The sequence below is a fragment of the Cryptomeria japonica genome, chromosome 8 (genome assembly GCF_030272615.1).
Source record: "Cryptomeria japonica chromosome 8, Sugi_1.0, whole genome shotgun sequence".
Classification (NCBI taxonomy): Eukaryota; Viridiplantae; Streptophyta; class Pinopsida; order Cupressales; family Cupressaceae; genus Cryptomeria; species Cryptomeria japonica.
This window is the reverse complement of record NC_081412.1, coordinates 742,829,892-742,836,168: the sequence shown is the minus strand read 5'-3', so window position 1 is coordinate 742,836,168 and position 6,277 is coordinate 742,829,892.

Sequence of the window (6,277 nt, the reverse complement as noted above, 5' to 3'; positions counted from 1 at the left end):
GAATCTAAGTTACATGTTTGATATCTTACTTATATCATGGGAACATAAAATGTATATATGCACTCAACAAACCTCTTTGCTTGTTTATTTGAGAATGTTGCTAGGAATTAATAGGTGAATGATACATTGATCTACACATGAATCACTTTTACTTTCCCTATACTTTCATCCCTTTGTCAAGGCCGCATACCCCCTAACACTTTAATATTGTTTCCACCCTCATGATTACTTGAAGTCCATGCTCAAATCACACTAAATGACAATACTTAGTACAAAATTGTGACCATAGCCAAGGAAGCCCAAATTTACTCATTCTCAACATAATAAGAAATAACTAAATCATCTGGACCATTATTCATAACATAACCTCTTTTTCACATCATGGAAGGCCAAAATTACAAGGGTCATGCTTCTTCGAAGAAGCCACTATTCAGAGCCACCAAACTATCAACAAGAGTAGAAGCTATTAGGCTCATACAATTTTAGGACATATAAAGAGTTGAATCAAAAGCGAGATCATGAAGCATACAATAGAGAGGTATTCATGGAATAGACATCTAAAAACATCTCATTCATGAAGTAACAAAATGCTAAAGAAAATGACAAGTAATAAAAAAACTTACAAGGATGAGGCATATTCATAACTTTTGCAGTCCTGCCATAGATATCAACACTAGAAGCAACTCATATTGTTAGTGTACATAAAAGACAATATGGGAGTTCATTATACCCAGCAATTTGTGGTGTTGTTGTTCGTGTTGGCTCTGTTGGACCCTGCAATTAAGATTCAATATACATTATTCAATAAGATTAACTGTGCAACATAATGAAATATTTAAAAGTGTGTTATCTTGTTGAGCTTCGCTTGGTTTTGAGAATATTGTAATTTTCTCTACTTAACAGTGCTAACCACGTGAAGGTGGAAGCTCATTTGGCCCCTTCCCCCCCCCCTAACATCACTCTAAATTCCCTGTTAACATCTTATAACATTCATTCATTCATTCTTTCTACCATTAATAAAATATAACATTCATTCATTAATATGACATAACGTTCATTAACACATAACATTGATTAACATTAATTAACACGTAACATTCATCAATATTAATTAACACATATCATCCATAACCATTAATTAGCACATATTTACATTCACTAACACATAAAAATCAGTCATTATCAAATAAGGTAGATTACAATCATTTCTTTTTTTCTTTTTTCTTTGAAGCTATGAAAAGACTAAGTGGAACATCGGTTTCTTCATCAATTCCCCCCTTTGCAGTTATTCCGCCCTCTGCTTGTGACCCATTACATGATCCATTACATCTCATGACTCCATTACATGTCCACACTTGGGTTTACAAACACAACTCTGTCAAAACAAAAACTATATCACTAGTAAAACTATGACTGTGACAATCAATACCCTTAGCACAGTCATAGAAATTTAATCTATTTCATTTGGTTTTGATCCACAAACCCTTCTGAAGGTTGCATAGGGTCGCCTCACCCCTCTCTCTGTCATCAACCACTTCAAAATACCAATCGCTTGGTCTTTCCACCAAATTCTTCACTCTTACTGCCTTTTATTGTCTAATACATAGTGATATCAGACTGTCCTCATGCCCAAACACGTACCAAATCTAATTTGGAGCCCTGCACACAACATAATATGATACATAGCATGAAAAAAGGCCTTCCCACACATTTGGGTGAATTTATATGCATGGGAGACCAAACTATACATTATTCACTCCTCTCGGTAAACACTAGGTAGGGTTTTGACATTTTTTGGAAAAACTGTCATATCTTCCTTAAAACGCTATGAAATTCAATGCCACAAAAAGACAAAATGAAGTTAACTCTATAAACTACAATCTTGTATTTATTTTTAATCGATGCTTTCCTACATTGTTTGATCTTCCATCTTGTTAGAAATCTCATCTCTATTATGCTTTGATGGATGTCGCATCCTATTACAAACCTCACATTTTGGCACTGGCAGAAAGGATTCTAGCAAAGGTTGTGGAATATGGCTTTTAAATCTACCAATTATTATTCCATCTTGTGCATATGAATTTTACATGTAGAAGAAACAAATTTGATAAATAGGCCATATGGTGGATGATAAGTGAAGGATTTTTCATACTAAAGGTGTGGAACTAGTGGCTTTGGTACATGAAGGTGACTAGAGGTTGTGGAAGGAGAAATGGTGGAAGTTGTATCTATGGTAGTGGAAGTAGATGTTATTTACGCATGAAAATGTTAAGCTAATACTCATAAAATAGCTATAAATCCAACTTAAGGCATTCTATTTGTTAATAAATTTCTCTAGCATTAAGCTATTGCCCCCTTTCTTACCATTCCATTGTTGGCTTGAGTGTAAATTATTTTCAACACCCATTATAAGATACATTATAGGTTCTTTGGGTTCCTAACCTAACCTAGCTTTGATAACATTTTGAGCTACTACTCATGGACTAGTTAGGTTACCAAGATATGACCTTCTATTTGTTGTTAGAATGTGATCTATGACTAAGTATTAGAGGATCTTACTAACTTGGGTATCATGCTTTTATGTGTCTCCGACATGACTCCTAGTAACTATATAAGGATCTTACTAGTCCTAGATCTATGCAAACATTTTAGTCATCTTGTGACAGTCAAAGAGGGCAATAGTAATAAGTCTTCATGATGGAAGTCCATTAAAGGTGGTAGTCAACATAGTGAAAAAGCCTAATCATGTTTAGAGCAATAGGCAACCCTAAGAACAAGAAAAAATAGTCATGTGATAATGCATAGGACAACCTTAATGCCCAAGTTTAGAGAGAATATACAAGATGAATAATGATAGTCTACCAGCAGGAATAAAGACAAGGGTTGTATGCGGGAAAAGTGGGGCGATGAAACTTAAAATGTGAAAATTATGCTCAAAGAGGCTTGTCCAAAACACCCACAGGACTTCTTGGTGCAAGTTATGGAGTCACAAAGAATGACTCAACTTCCCAAGGTAGGTTCTATGGTTCTCTATCTCACAAGGTCCCTCAAGCGAATGCCTTTTCTCTCAGATCACTGAGCAAAGTGACTTAGGGATGACTAATGCAAGAACGAGGGATGCTTTTGATTGATTTTAACATGAATGCATCCTATTTATGCATGATTCTACAAATGAGTTAAACTAGATTATAAGATGACAAGGTTAGTATAAATACTATCCTAACATGATATACTAGTTAATGATTTAAGCTAATGATAAAGGAAATATTCTAAAATGCCATATTAGATTAATTCCTGTTACAAAGAGAGGCTAAATGTATTGATAAAATTGAGCATAAATGAGATACTAAAAGCTTGGATGATCTTTGAAATGGAGGAAGGAGAGCTCTATTTATAGTGAAAATAGGGCAATGGAGGGTCAAGATTGTAGGAGTTATCAAGGGTCAGGATTGAAAGTTATCAATTCATGTTTGCAATTTTCACCAATGAAATGGTGACAATTGTCAACATAAGACTGCTTGAGAGGAGAGGTAGGAAGCATTAAATGCTTGAGGGGACATGATGGTTACCCTAGGGGGCTGGGTTAGAGTTAGGTTAATGGATATTCCTTTTATCCAAGGGATAAATGAATGTGCAAGGGTTAAAAGGCTACCTTAGTCAAAGAAATAAATGATTTGAAGAGACCCATGATTCAAAAGGATGGTTAAGTTAGAGGAAAGTCTCTAACCAAAGGTAAAAGGTGAGTTAACCATAAATGGTTATGTAAGAGCCTTTAATGGTTAGGAAGACTTTAGAGGTTAACCATTTGAAGACATAAAGCCTTTAATGGTTATTGAAGACTTTGGAGGTTTTTGAGAAGTGACTTCCTTTTATTTAGGAATGTGACAATGATTAGGATAGGATTAGGCTAATTAGAAGGAGTTAGAAGAATCTAGAAGGGATTTAGGCATGCAAGTGGATTTTGTAGGAGAATGCAAGTGGGAGGAATTTTGGGATTTTCAATTAAATGGTGTAATTTGCATTTGGATAAATATTTAAATAAATATTAATTTATTTAAATGTGAATGTGAATTTTGGATTTAAATAAATCTTAATTTATTTACATGAGAAAAAGGAAGGTAAAGCTTTAAATGCTTGAAGACTTTGAGGGAAACCATTAAAGGCTTAAGAAGACTCTAGAAAGAAGCCATTAAGTTTGAAGACTTTAAGGGAAACCATTAAAGCCTTAAGAAGACTCTAGAAGGAAGCCATTAAGTTTGAAGACTTTAAGGGAAACCATTAAAAATTTCAAGTGGGTGAGGATAAATAGGATTTTAAATAAATTATTTATTTATTTAAAATAGTTGTGCAACTTGCATTTGTAGGAAAATACAAGTGGGTGGAGGATAAAAGATTAATTAAAATAAATTGCTTTATTTCAATTTGGTTGCAAGTTGGACATTTAAATAAATTTGATTTATTTAATTGGGGTAAACTATTTAATTAAATATAAATTTAATTAAAAGTAAAGAGAAGGGGTTTAATTAAATAAAATGATTTATTCAATCAAATGATATAAAGGGCTTAAGTGAATTTAAATAAATAAATTGAATAATTTATTTAATTAAATAGAAGAATGTGGTGATCTAATTAAATTAGATTTAACTAAAATAGATGAATGAGAATAAAATGAACATTAAATATTTATTTAGGAATATGGTCATTTTTATACGTCTACAAGGGTAAGTTCAGTGTCAGGTATGTATAAGCATGAATTTCCTGAGTTAGCATTAGAGTATATATCAGTCAGTATGATATACATATTTAAATTTAGATTTGTGCATCATTGAATATAAATTAAGATGTTCTTAATCAAGTCAATGACAGTTAATATCATATTAAGTTAAGAAGATAAATTTTATCTATTTATTCAAACATCATTAAAATAACATAACCTTACTGCCATACATGACATATAAATATATATATCTGCACATAATCTCAAGAATACATAATACAATAAGATTTAGATTATGCAAATTATGGTAATACTGCAAATTCTTATAAGGAATAACAAACTAATTATAATGAAATGACAATAAGTGGTTAATGTTGATACAAAGTAACACTAATAGAAAACTTTGATGACAATCTAATACACATCACTGTTGAACTTACCCCTGCCTCATATAACCATATGTTGGCTAGGCCCCACCATAATTAGAAGATCCTAATTACTAATGTCCTAAACCTTTCATTGACTGTCACAATTTGACAGTGAGTTGAGTTAGTCCATTAGAGAGATTGGGAAAGAGTTTGGTATTGATTTTGGTGTTGGTGGAAGGTTTAAGGAGGTACACTATGACATGAAATGATTCTTCTTGTCCCTCATGTGAATGTGCTCCTCTTGAAGCACTACGACATGAATGTCCTTCCGTCCATTTCCTACACCTTATTTTCTAACCCACACCTCATAACCTTTACCTCACTTCCTATCATTATTACCTTCCATCTACCTTTCATATCCCCTCTCTTAACCTCCTTCACTTTCCTACATCCTATCCTAACCTTAACCTCATACGCATTTACTTTTACTTCACCTACCTAACCCCATTCCATCATTCATATCCTTTTATCTCCCCCCATTCACTTTCCTACCTTCCAAACCCCTAGCATATCCTAACTTACTCTTTCACCATTACATCCTTCATCACTTACCTCCCTATCTTATCCTAATCCACACCTCGTAACCTTATACCTCTCAGATTCCATTTTATACCACCTTCCTATCACGATACACTTATCCTCCCTTCCAAAACACCGAGAAAAAATGGCACTCGAGGGAGTTTCTATCACAACCATATATACCACCATCAATACCCAAGGTAAGCTCCTCAGCTAGAGCCTACGTTCAGGCCACTTCCAACAGATGTCAGATACAAGAGTGGCACAATCTGTGTTCTTCCCTATTTGATCGCATAGGTTTAGGTCATCCCGCTCCTTAATTAGGGTCTGCCCTAAGAGGTTATGCCTATAAAGAGGATAATTGATCATTTCATTTGATCAACCATCCAAATCAATCTTATTTATCTCTTTTTCTACCAAACTGAATATGAGCTAGGGAAAACAAAATTATGAGCAGGAAAATTCATTATAATAAAGATAAAACTTGATCATCAACCAACACAAATGCAACCTCCTATGTAAGATTCAAACAATTTCATCACTACATAAAGCGAATTCGATACATTGTCACAAACATAATGATTTTTTCTTCAAGAAAACATTCTGTGAATGA